Source organism: Tupaia chinensis, unplaced genomic scaffold, assembly GCF_000334495.1.
Source record: "Tupaia chinensis unplaced genomic scaffold, TupChi_1.0 Scaffold000350_1, whole genome shotgun sequence".
Taxonomy (NCBI): domain Eukaryota; kingdom Metazoa; phylum Chordata; class Mammalia; order Scandentia; family Tupaiidae; genus Tupaia; species Tupaia belangeri.
In genome coordinates, this window is record NW_006159844.1 from 3,827,988 (window position 1) to 3,841,723 (window position 13,736).

General features: G+C 38.3%; 1 protein-coding gene across 1 annotated transcript in view; it reads left to right on the forward strand.

Annotated features, from left to right (window-relative positions):
• Nucleotides 1–13,736, forward strand: part of SLC25A21 (solute carrier family 25 member 21) — a 545,709-nt gene that overhangs the window by 383,629 nt on the left and 148,344 nt on the right. The gene's annotated exons all lie outside the window — the stretch shown is intronic.

Below are 13,736 nucleotides of genomic sequence, written 5' to 3' on the forward strand. Positions count from 1 at the left end.
AAGTTCATGAAAAAATAGAATCAAAGTATATGTTTATTTTGCTGCAGAAAAATTAAAATCCTTGCATAGGTTTTTATAAAATGGCTTTTTCATGAATTTTTTGAAGTCCCTGTGTATTTAAAGTTGTGAATATACTGACTTCATCATTAAAAATACCCATTTCTTCCCTTGGTTTATTTAAAATGTTCTCTACATTGAAGAATACAAAAATATAGGGACTACCTGCCAATTATCCTGCAAATTCTACCTAGACTTCAGATTTCAAAGTATGGAATTGCAGCTGTCCCATGATTTCTGCCAAAATTGGCATATCATACATGAGAAGAAATATACTTAACAGTTCCAAAAACATTTGTACTAAAATGCAAAATCCTTTCTGGTGGTGTCTCTCTCTCTCTCTCCCTCTTCTCCCACCAAAGAGGATAGTGCAGTACCACTATGGCCAACAGAAAGCCACAGTGATTTGATCTGAATTCTGAAAATACGTTATATAGGTTTCAACAGACATTTTCATATTTTTCTCAAATTGTCAATCTAAACATCCATCTATGAAAATATAAATAACAGAAACTTACCACACAGTCCATAATGCAAAAGTGGAAAACAAACACAAGGAAACATAGAAGGGCATTTCGTTTGAAGAAACAAACAGAAGTGGACTCCACAAAATAAATGGGGGAAGAGGGTGAAGAAAGAGTCACTATGGCTAGTGTCAACTCTGCTTTGTTACCATCCTCATCCTTATCCTAAGTTAGAAATTAGTCTGTGCTCGGCATCCAGGAGCCATGGACGCTTCATAAAGTCCTTGGAGTGGAAGAATACAGAAGGCCCAGGGACACATGGCTGCAAGGCCATCCACCGACAGGGAGGAGAGGCTGTGCCCCCTCACAGTGCTCTGCCTAGGCATGACCACCAGAGAATCCCTGGACGAAATAGAGGCTATGTGACTCTCCCTGACTCTTCCCATTCCCAGGGAAAGTTCAAACTCTGCCAGAGGCCACTTATCTCAGAACCTCAATTCTCTGGCACAGAACTGAGAAATAATACACATGCAAAAATGGCCTCTGAACAGCCAAAATACATGTTGCAAAGAACAGGCACTAATGTTCATGGACTTGACTCATAGTATGGCCCCTCGGGCCATCACTAAAAGCCATAACTGAGTAGGTTCTCTGGGTCTTAACCACTGTTGATTTTAAGTGGTAAATTAAAGGATATAGGAAGAATTCAAGAGAGAAAGAGTGGGAAGGCAGGGAGCAGGGAGAGTGGCTTAAAAGCAGATGCACTCATATGCAAGACTAGGTTATCTCATTGCCTATCAATAAGGAGAATATAGGGCAATACTATGTATGGAAGACCCAGAAAAGAACCAGGAAGAAGTCCTGTCCAAGCCTGAGGTCATCAGTGTGTAACAAGCACAGAGGATAATACCCATTTACAAGGTCCCTACTGACCTTGAAAATGCTTCATTGGGTTACTTGTGTTTCATTCAGGGGGATTTGTCTGTTAATGTTTTCATGTGACATGTTCATTTCCTATTAGAAAGCAAACCTCTGTAAAAAGGCAGGCACTGAGCAGAGTTTAACACCTGGGTGCACAGCACAGGGTAGGCACTGCATGCATGTTCTTTGGCTAGAATTATCCATGAATTCACTAATTTAGAACACTCTTTGCTCTTTTATACTCAATAACAAGGTGTTACTTATGAAGGAAGAAACTAAAACTCCAGATGTTTCGGTATAATCTCGTCACTTAAAGTTCAAGATAATTAGTTGAATGAGAATGTGGGGATTTCATTAGACGTAGACAGAACTCACTTCAGCAAAAGTTGGAAGGAGATTTAACCTTATGTAACCATTGTAGGTTTCTCACTTCGATCCCATTTTTAAACGATTATCTTATGTTTAGTCTTTAGTATTTGAAGGAGCCTAGGTCACTCAAGATACCAAATTATCTAGATCTTAGTTTGTAGGAGAGTTCTTTTTTTAAAGATAATTATGTTTAACAATGCAAATTTACATTTATGTAAAAGCTGCTCATTGGAGTAACGTCAGCATTTCATAAAATTAAATGACTTGAGCTGTCTTGTGTGTTTTGCTACCCACCTAAGTACCTGGCTGTAATATAGCCAAAAATATTAGTTGTCTTTTGTTAAACATTTAGGTAATTAGTGGAGCACAGTTTCCTGTACAAGTTCTGTGGACAAGTTAGGCCTGCACCTGGGTAGGATTAATTCATGTATCTCTTCTGTTGCCAATATTCTAAGTGATTTTTAATTATTTTTAACATGTTATTTGATGATAATGATGAAACCACACCCTTCCACTGGGGCTCTTTAGAGTGTAGGTTCATGACATAATGGAATATGCATTATTAAAAGCAAATAACTGTAATAAAGAGAGGGATGGAGAAATGATGAGCGAGTCAGAGAGAAGTTACAGAGCTCATTATGTTACATTGGCCTTCAGTGTTCACCCACATACATAGCAGGCACTGAAACACTTGGAAATAAATAAGTTTCATAGAATAGATGCTTGATAAATATAGAAAGATTTGTTATTGTTGTTTAGCATGGTCAGTTCAGTGGGCTATAAAGAGAGAGTTGAAAAGGATCACATGATGCCTTTTGCTCTTCAAATTGAACAGTATCTAAATCCTTCTTTAGAGATATCCGCGTCTTCTCCTCCATCAAAGATCTCTCTCCATTCACATTCTATAGCCCTCACACCGAATCTTGGAAACCTGACTATCTCCAGCGTAGTTTAGTGGGGGCTGATTCTTCAGGATTCTAGAGATAAGCTTCAATGGTAATTGGGTGGTGTACAAATAATGCTCTTTATATTAATTAAAAAGCAATTTTATTTATCACTCACAGAACTAGAGACAAATTTATAGTACAACTGAGAGACTACAGGGAAACCCACTTCCCTCTAGCCTGATGCCTTTCTAGTTCTAAGATGGTACTTATTCTTTTTCTAATTTTTTATGTATTTTTAATCCTACAAATATAAGGAAACTGTAAAACTAAATGATACCCTGAGATGAAATAGTATATGTAAAAATGCTCTCAAAGGTAAAAGTGAGGGACCAGCAGTTAGCGTAATGGCTATGTCACTGGACTCCCATGTAGTCTACCACGGTTCGCGTCCCGGACCCGGTGGCTTAAAACATGCCAGGCGCCTGTACGTACATGCCCAAGATCCCGAGAGGAGGATGGAGGAGAAGGGATTGTGGTGTGGCCATCCCCCTTGGGGGATGATTTCTTGTTTTCTGTCTCTCTGTCTCTCTCTGTCTGTCTGGCGAATGCACACGCCCTATAGCGAAAAAACCTCTCAAAAAAAAAAAAAAGTAAAAGTGATATACAAGTAAGTACTATGATTACCATTTTCATTTTGGGGTCCTGTCCACCTATGAAATGCTTTAGAAAAAGGCATCCTAGTTTGGAACTGATATTGACTGATCCAATTCTTGGTAACATATGAGATCAATCTTGGTATAAAAAGAAAAACTTCCTTTGGAATTTTCCTCAACTATGATAAGTATAGGCATGTTCTCTCCCTTATTAGCCAAGTTTATTATCTCCATTTTCCAAATTTCTTTCTAGCATAAGCATGTAAGCTTTATAGATGCAAAGAAATCACCCACTTTTTTAATCTTTCTTTCTTGATATTATTGAATGACATCCTTTTCAGTACAATAGGCACCTTTGATCAGTTAAAATAAAATGGAATATTATGTTAGGTCTCCAGAGACTTCATATTCTCCCTCACTGAGTTTATGTTCTTCAGTGCATAATTCGTTTCTTTGAATTGGTTCAGTTTTCAGAGCCAGTAAGAAGGTTCTGGCAAATTTTACTACATTTGAATTCTCTGTTCTGAAAGTCATTTATGGAGGCTAGAAACCAACGCCAATCTCATTCTGAGCAATGAGCTTAGTTTCCACAGGTAAGAATTGTGTTGTTGGACTCTGTCACCAGGCAGTAGATGTTATTGGGGAATGCTAGGGAAACACGTCAACCCAAGACATAGGTGGGAAGGATTAGAGGCAAAATGATCTAATTTTTTTATGAGTGAAGGTCAAGTTTTTTAAAACTTTAATTATTTTGGGAATGTGGAAAACTATGATACTTATCATGCCTATGTGGTCATTTAAGTATTTGATTGCTGAAGTTGAAGTAGCCCTCTCTATTCTTATTACCATGATAATGGGTTTTATTTTTCAATCTATTCTTTTCTATTTTCCAAGTCCAAGTTGGCTTTCTGCTAATTGGCCACTATGATGGCCAGCACAGGGCAGCGTGCTTGGGGGAATATGGTTAGGCACATGTGGGTATGAAGTCACGTGTTGGCATTACAAATAAGATATATGTAGATATACATATGTATATTCAAAGAGTGACAGCACTAGAATTTTATATTAAAAATAATTTTATGATGTGACATGTATTTTACAAAGCAAAATGATTGAAAGTTATGCCATATATGCTTCTGTTTAATTGAGACCTATTTAGGTTTAGAGAACATATAATTATATAGCTATGTTAATTAGCCTGTTTTATTACTTGTTGTTTGACATTATTAGATTTAGGCTGTAATTTCTAATAATCATTTGCCTCTGACTTGTTAACTAGTATATTGTCATTAGAACAAATTTTATAATTGTGTTATCAGTGTACTTAGTTATTGTCCCATAAGTAACATAAATGACTGGAAAAACTCGTGCCAAATAGCAGAATAAACTCTCTTATCATGACTGACTTTACAGTGTCAAATTTTACATAGATTCTAAATACTAGAAACACCATATGTCTCATAATCATGTAAGATGTATAGAATGAGACCTTGTTTTATCACATGAATGAGGGACATGTAAGTTTAATGTTTCTTGCAACAAAAAGTGTCGTTGGCAAAATGATGAACTATTTATAGGATATTTAAGTGTGCCGCTAAAGTGTGAATTATAAAATGTACAGTCATAGAAGAGCAGTCCTTAAATCTTCTTGGTTTGTGAAAGGAACTGCAATCAGATGTGTCAAGGATCACAGGAAATTACTTAAAAAATATTTAGGCTATCTGAGTAGATCTGATATTTCAGAGAGATAATATTTTTGAGGGCCTGTGAAAAACCTTCAAAATTACATGGCCCAGGAGATTTTCCTTGCTTTTGCGGCCCTGCCAAGATGTCGTTACCTTATCTATAGTAATTATCTAGGCTGACTGAGCACTCTAGATTACTTATTTCTTCAAATTATAAACTGTTTTATAATAACCTGGAGAAATTTATTGGTCTTCTTTACAATATCATAAATTCTAAGCCAAAGCATAGTCTAGCCCACCTTCACCTGGTAAAGACAGAGTTTAAACAGGCAAAGGACATCTTAATTTTTACCAAGTATAGGTTTCTATTTCTTTTATAAAGAGACTCTCTTAGGGAAATGATTAAGCAACAATCTGGAAAAGTATCCTTCTTTCCCTGAATTTTTAGAATAATTTGATCAGCTGCCAAATATGCACAAGTATAGCTTTTGAACTGCAGTCAGTGACCGCTGCTTGGCAGAGTCAAACTGCATGGCTGTGCTGGACTTGGGAGCATGATTTTAGGGTGTTGATTGATGCCAGCCTTAGACTATGAGCCCGGCAAGCAAAGGCAATGCTTAAGTTACAGGTGAATCAAATTCTTGGAATCTTTATTTAACATGTGTGTGCCCCCTGCTCCTCAGTTGTTTGTTCCCTTCCAGAGGGCAGGATCTGTGTGTAATTCATCTTTGGGTCCCCAATACTCTTAATCTTGCATATTGTGCAGATGGAGATCTCAGTAAATGTTGAAACAGAAATCCATGTCCAGAACTGTAAACCACACTGTTTCAACATGCGTAGAGGCCTCTCTTGCTCTTCCAGTACTAAGGCAATGTTACATGGATTATTATTACTTTAATTTAAAGTAAAACAAAATGCCCATAGGTTACTTTTTAAAGAAATCACAGTTCACATTTACGATGTACTTAAAATTAAAACAATAAAGTATGAACATAGAGAAATGTTAGAAGGAAACGTTTCCTTCTAGCACTCGCTAAAGAAAATTGAAGGAATAAAATAATCTCTTCAAAATCAGCAGTTTGATCTCTCCACCATCTGGCATGGTCTTCTGTGGAGATAAGTAATGCAGAGGCCCCAGTATTTATTCTTTCCTTAGGAAGATGAGATCTCTTCTCTTGGATGGTGATTTCTATTAGAATATTGAGAAACAAACATACACAGTGGGAATTTTCCTAATGATGTGCTTTGTAAAGCCATTTCCCCAAGTTGGTAAGGTAGGTATGCATCAAAATTTCAAAACCTCAGACGTATCTTTGCATGTTCAGTCTAGTTTTGGCCATGTGCAACCAACCAGTGAAAAAGCAAACATACTCTGTAGGCGCTACATCTTATTTCAGTAAGATGAGCTAATTACAGTGAATTAAAACTTTTATTTAATCTTCCTACAGTTATCCTTTTAATGTGTTCTGTAATTGCAAACCTTTAGTCTGTTAATCTCTGATTCATTAGTGGGCTTCTTAAGTGTTTATTAAGGAGCATGTGTAATCATCTGGTAATTATTAATAATCTTTGTTCATAGCACATTTACGAAGATCTCTGCAGGGAGTTTCATTAGGTTTATCACTACTTTTTTGTTAAGTTTACTTATTTACTTCTTTCATGAGTAAGAAAGACAGAGAGATAGACAGAGACAGAGACAGGAAGACAGCACCCCTATCACGATCTTGAGACCACAATCCACCCCCAGCCTCAGCCAGCCCCAGATCACAGGCATGTGCGTGCCCAACATACTTAGAGGTCTCCAGATGTGAACCCAAATCTTCTCATGTGAATCAGCCTCACAGAGCATTGTGCTTTTAACATTGTAAACTGTTTACTATGCCATGGTTGGGCCCCTGTCACCACTTACTATCAGTTTACAATGTTTACTAGCAGTCTCCCACACCTATAACATATTGATTAGGGGACTTTAATGTCTATTTTTTCCATAGCTAACAAACTCAAATATGCTGTCGGTGTGTTGTTCTCTCTTCAAGGTCAAGCTGTCCTGTAATGTCTGCTGTCTCCTGTTCCACTTCATTGCTGAAGAAAAGGCAGTTTATACCATGAATCAGTAATGATGCTAGAATTATAACTGTGGCTGCCGGTCTGTGTCCTAGTTCCCTTAAGTGGCTCACCTCCTTTGATACAAAGGTGTAATTATTATGTAGCTTGGTGTATTGCAGTGGTATAAAATGACACTGAGGAAAAAAAACAAACAAAACCCCACAAAATATAGTGACACAGCTCTCTTTGGTGATAAGGGTCCTCTATAGCCCCACTCTAAACAAAATTAAACTTTCCTACCCCTTCTTTGAAAGCCCCTTAATAGAGGACAAGTTTTGACAGATACCATATCAAAGTATAAGTCACGATAAGGAGAAATGATTGATGGGAATACTTTTCTGAGAGCAAGATTAAGTGGAGGAAGACAGACAAAAGCACAAGAACACCATCGAACTGGGAAATTAGCTACACTTCATCTGTCTCACTGATTTGCTTAGGATCTGTGCTAGTTCCAAAGGAGTGGCTCAGAACACATTATGTCCCCACAAATCTCCATCAGTGCCCTTCTCCAAAGCACTCCGAATAATCACATAATCTAACTAAAAAATGGAGTGTGTGCTATATAAATGTAGCTTCAAAACAACTCTCATCACCCACTCTAATCCTACACCTCACTACCCTTTCTATAGAGATACGACCATATATTATATATTATCATATATGCATATATCTCCCAAAGCCTCCATTTCCCAGGTAGACTTCCATTAGAGTTTTATAAATTTAGTTGTTAATTTCTTCCCTGATAGAGAGAGACACACAGAGAGAGACAGACAGACATGCCCAACAAAGTCCTCACACCACGCTTCTACGTCCCAGCCTCGGTCAGCCACTGTCAAAGGCACATGCATGTATACACCCGTCATGCACAGAGAGACCTTAGGACACAAACCAAGAAGCCAGCCCCAGCATCACAGAGCACTTAATAGCCACTGCTCCCTTGTGACTGCCCCTCTATCAGTACTTTTAAAGTAGGTGATAGAGATTAAATTATTTTGGAAATAATGCAGGAATTTAGGGTTTGGGAAATTTCAAACAACCTCATCCCAAAGCTTTTAAGGCAGTAGGGCTGCTTTTATTTCTTACAGGTATGTCTTCCTTATGGCCGTTTCTTCCTCAGTGTCCTGGCGTGTTGAAAAAGCATATCTAACCATGCTGACGTTCGACAACAGAGTAGTTTAGAATTTAATATCACTGAGCATACAAGAGGAAAATGCTATAGTCATGATTCTTGACACATTTAAAGAAAAATGTTTTAGTGAGTAAGATCATTTTTTTGGCTTTAAAAAAAATATGCTTGTGTATTTGTTTATGAATATTGAAAAGCCCTTCCCTGCCCTGGTGGTGACCACAGTAACTCCCTTAATATTCATGGTGCGGTGAATGACAGTGCCAGTTCGCTCTCATGTGTGAAGTGTGTGCAGTCCTGTGCTCACGTGCACTGCAGCAGACTGGACCACTGGCTTTCTTGCAGTGTAATCTAGGGTTTGAGCCCCAGTCCTTTTCCTTGTGTTTGATTCTGACTGGATGTTAGGCCCCAAGTATTTCTCAAGTGGTATTCTAATGTCCAGTTTGGCAGTTTGGCAGCAAGTTTTTGTTCTAATAAAAGAAGTTACACAAATGGAGATTCCAGATGTGTCTAAACTGCTTTTATTAGGACAATGAAGAGATCCGACCTTTCTTCTAAATTCAATCAAGAGTAGTGTGGCTTTGCCTTTGTAATTTTACAAAGAGTTGTATTACGTAACTGGAAAATTGTCTCCCTCAACATAGAAAGAATTTGTTAGCACAGAATACAGCTTGGGAAATGCTAATGTAAAGCTTCTATCCAGGAGAGAAACCTTTCAAGTTGTTGAAATGGAGTGGAGAGGAAGAAGGAAATTGCTGTTTTACATGATTGACCAAAATGCACGTAATTATATCAACTTGAAACAGATTCCTTAGAAGAACTGATAACTCTGTGATCAGAATAAGCCATATGTAGTGGAACTAAATACAATATGTACTTTCTCTGCAAAGTGTAGACACGCCGTCTGTGGGATGCACGGTAGAAGAGACAACTGTGCTTGCCTTAGCCTCGGTAATGAGACCTACAGCTGCTTTTGTGGAGTAGAGAATACTAGGGCATCTTTACCATTCTCATGGCATTAGTATTTACCATGTCGGCCCATTCTTCATATTGCTTGTCCAGTACAGCTACGGACTCCCTTCAGGTTATGTTGCCACTCCTGTTTGTAATTAACGCAGCATCATTCATCAGTCAGCTTTTTTTTTTTTTTTTTTTGAGAGGTTTTTGCTATAGGGCACATGCAGTCGCCAGAAAGATAGAGACAGAGAGACAGAAAGCGAGAAATTACCCCCCAGAGGGAATGGCCATGCTGCAATCCCTTCTCCTCCATTCTCCTCTCGGGATCCTGGGCACACATGCACATGCCCCCAGCGTGAGTTTAAGCAACTGGATCCAGGACTCGAACCACAGCTAACTACATGTGAGTCCAGCGACATAGCCATTATGCCAACTGCTGGTCCCCCTCATCAGTCAGCTTCTAAATGAAGCACTACTAGTGTATTCCACTGACTATGTTAGCTGTCCTAAAATGGTGGTTAAAGTTTAATCACAAATATTTAACCCAAAGATACCCTTTCCTTTGTTTTCTCTCTTTCATACTGTGTCTCTGCAAAGTATTACTTTTGGTCAGCCGCAGTCTACCCATAAATATTAGGTTGTTGGGAAAGTCATGGCATATTCTTCTTTGCTTTTCTATGCAAAAATGTGTCATTACTTTTACAACACCCAATAGGAGCTCATCCCCCATAAGAGAGATACCAGTATTTATCCAATGCTACTAAAACTTCTTGGCTGGCATCTAGTAGTTCAAAACTCTGTTCCTAAACATGTTTCCTTACATCTTGTACCATCTACTAGCACTTCTCTGTAAGTTAACTGTGAGCTTCCAAAGGCAGGGCTATATCTTACTTCTTTCTAGCCCTCTAAATACTGGAGTACCTTATGCATACTAGTGATTAGGAAATGAGTAATAGATTAGAAATGCTATCTTTTTGGATTCCAAAAAGATAAAAAAAAAAATAGTAATAGTAATGCAAACTCCCATGGGAAAGTTCCTGGATTCGTTTGCTGGGAACTCCCTGAGCATGTCAGGTGTGTGACTAGCCATGATTCAGCCCGGTTGAGACTGAGCATGGGTTGTGGTGTGAAGACCCTATTGAGGGTCCCTGCCTCTCTGTGTATGTCATGGAAGAAATCGTTTTTGTGAAAGAGACAGAGAAAGAAACTATACTAGATTTTCAATAACCAGATTAGATGACTAGTTCCTTATGATTAGCTGTACTCTGAATTCATGTTTATGTACGCTGACAGAAAATCCTCCTGGGTTTTATCCAGGTATAAAGACATCACAAGTAAAGCTGAGGTCTCTAACCCCGACAGGAATAGAGAGGTTTAATGTTGGTCTTCCAGACATTGAACTGCACTTGCTTTGGTTCGTCTATTGAGTCTTCCAGACCCCTGTCTAGGACAAGGTCATACACTACAAGATGGCCATCCAGGGGGAGCTCAGTGCCCAGCTGAGCAGCAGAAAAAGGGCAACTGCTTCACACCAGGCTTTGATTCTATCTCCTAGGTACCTCCTCCACGCAGCTCAGATCTCTACCCTCCCCAAGCAGCTAGCAGGCAGAGTGCTATAACATTTTTCTGCAGAAATTCAGGGAAGACTGCTACAGTGAAGCATCTTTTTTCTCACTTCCCCATTAGAAATGTCAACTTTCCCTTGTTGGTCTTTGTTTCTTTCATTTCCCCACCTGGAAGGCTTCTTCCTGACTGGCTGTTTTTACCTCCCTGAATCCCACGAGGACCAGCTCAAATCCCTTCCCCTTCCTGAAACCCTTCCTGACTCTCTGCAGAAGGCAGTAATTGCTCCCTCCATGAACACCTGGACAACCCACTGCCAATGCTACTTGACATTTGGATAGTTTCCCTTATATTGTTAATTATATTTTTTCTCATATTTCTTTCTTGAGGGTGGAGATAATGCCATACAGTTTTGTAAAACTTGTAGTATCTTACATCATATGGCACATGTTAAGAAAATAATTAGTAATTTGGAAGAAAAGCATCTAGAAAGGAATTTACCAAGGTTAATGAACTTAACGAAAGATTACTACAGATATTATGAGAAACACTGATGCTTATGTACTACTTTTATAATATATGAAAAAATTTTAAATGATTTCCCTAGAAGGACAATTAGGGAAGAGTCTCGGATTTCCCAACTAGACAAGAAAGTATCTTATAGTCAGCAACGAGTATAGGTTACAAATCTGTAAAGGCAGAGATGGGGATTCTATTTGAACTAGAACCAAAGTCTGATGTTTGTAATCTCTGTGTATGTTCCAAAGTTACTCATTGTCTAAACCTGCATATATGCTTATATTGTATTGTTTTGTGTTTAGTCTAAGTTCATTTGTATCCAAATTACCCAATTATTTTATGTACAGGCAGTCCAGAAATACCCAAACATGGTAACATCTAACCTTGTTGTCAGATTTTATTCTTGATCCTTGACAAAACCTCTTCCTGAGTCTTCTAGGCCAGTAGTTATATACACTAAATGCACTTCTGGATCCAAAACAGTTTAAATGAGCTATGTGTGTATGCTCCATGGTCTTTTGACAGGCTCTGGACAATTTACATTTAAGATATAGCTCTTGTCCAGAAACTGACCTTTTAAAATTAATTATTCCATACTAGTGTAAAATTGACCCCAAAAAATTATGAAGCCAAATAATTATGACATTTCAAACTTTGGCAATTGTATATATAGGGTTACGGAATATTACTTGCTGGATTGAAGGAAATCAAGAGGATAAAATGTTGAATGTCTCATCAGAAAATTACTTAAAGAGAAAGGGGACTACCCAGAGAGGCTCTGCCTTTTCATTCCGTCTCCATTGCTTCCATTTTTAAGCTGGCATCATTATCTCTCACTCGTACTATTGTAAGGTGTTCATAATTGTTCTCCACGCCATATTCCCAGTCTATCCAGTAAAAATTTATTTAGGAATTTGTATGTGCCAAGAACACTGCTGAAAGACTAATCACCCACCTCTCTGAACTGATGCTTCCCTATAAGAACGGTTGACCACTCCCCTCTTTACAAAATCAAATGTAATTCCAGCCTCACTTTTCAGATTTATCATATCCTCATTCTGCTCACATGTCCATCTGCTTCGATCAAAGCACTTTGCTCTTGTGTTTTATGTGTATGTGAACACTATTTCCAGGGTCCTAGAACTAGAAAATGATGCATATTTTTAGAGACAGAAGTTGTGTTCATATCCTAAAGCTAACAACCTGAAAAAGGCATCTTGAACTAGATAGTATTAGAAATGTCTTTGAAAAGTTCTTAAATAAAAGAGAAAGAGAGAGAGAAGGAAAGAAAGAAAAAAAAAAGGAAAGAAGGAGGAAAGGAAGAGAAAAAAGGAAAAGAAAGAAAAACCAATTACTTTGTGGAGAGAAGCAGTGAACAGAAAAAGGTCTTAAATCAATCAGGATGAGGAAGTAAAATTCAGGGAGTAGGCAGACTGAAGTAACCAGAGAATAGAGAACAACTGGGGTATATGGGCATACTTGTCATAACTCTCTCCAGAAACAAACCCTAGGGCAAATACAAAATAAGGAATTAAAACTGGCAGCCAGCAGGTACTGTGCTGGTTGAGGCTCTGGACTCTCACATGGCTAAATGTGGTTCAAATCCCAGATCTGGTTGCTTGCTTTCTCAATGGGGGTCAGCAGGTGGCATAGAGGTTAAGGTGCTGGACTCCCACATAGTCGACCCTGGTTGGAGTCCTAGACCCAGCGACTTGAAACTCAAGTGAAGTGCATGTGCGTGTGTTCCTAGAATCCCAAGAGGAGAATGGAGGAAAGGGATTGAGGTATGGCCACAGCTCCTGGGGGGTGATTTTTCTTTCTGTCTCTCTGTCTCTCCAGCAAGTGCATGTCTCTCCACTCTCCAACAAGGGCATGTGACCTATAGCAAAAATCTCTAAAAAAAAAAAAAAAAAAAAAGCAAGACCTTCATAAGTTTACAGGAAGTTTAGAGTTCTGAAATCCATGTCCATAGTCCCCTAAAAGGAAAAAGAATTTAACTTTCAAAAGTGGAATGTTTTTATTGAGTACCAACTACATGCAGAGCATTATGCTTCTGCAAAGATCCTGATAGCCTTAGCCACTTGCAATGACCAACCTGTTCCATAAAGAAGTCACAATATAACTATATAATATAATATATAATATAATATGTACAGCAATATAACTCTTCCTCCAGGTTCAGGGTCCTGTCGGCCAGAAGGAATTCCAAATTCATAATCATGATCAAAACTAGGACATAGTAGCTGCTCTGTATTTTTAACTTTGTTATTAAGTTATCATCAAGGAAAATTAATTTGAATTAAAAAATAGAACTACTTATTTGTCTCATTCATGTCTTCAGATTTCTAAACTATGCATTAACATAATACATCTGTGTATGCTTTTCACAAAAGAAAAGTATCAGTGCCTCTAGGGAACATCTGACTGGC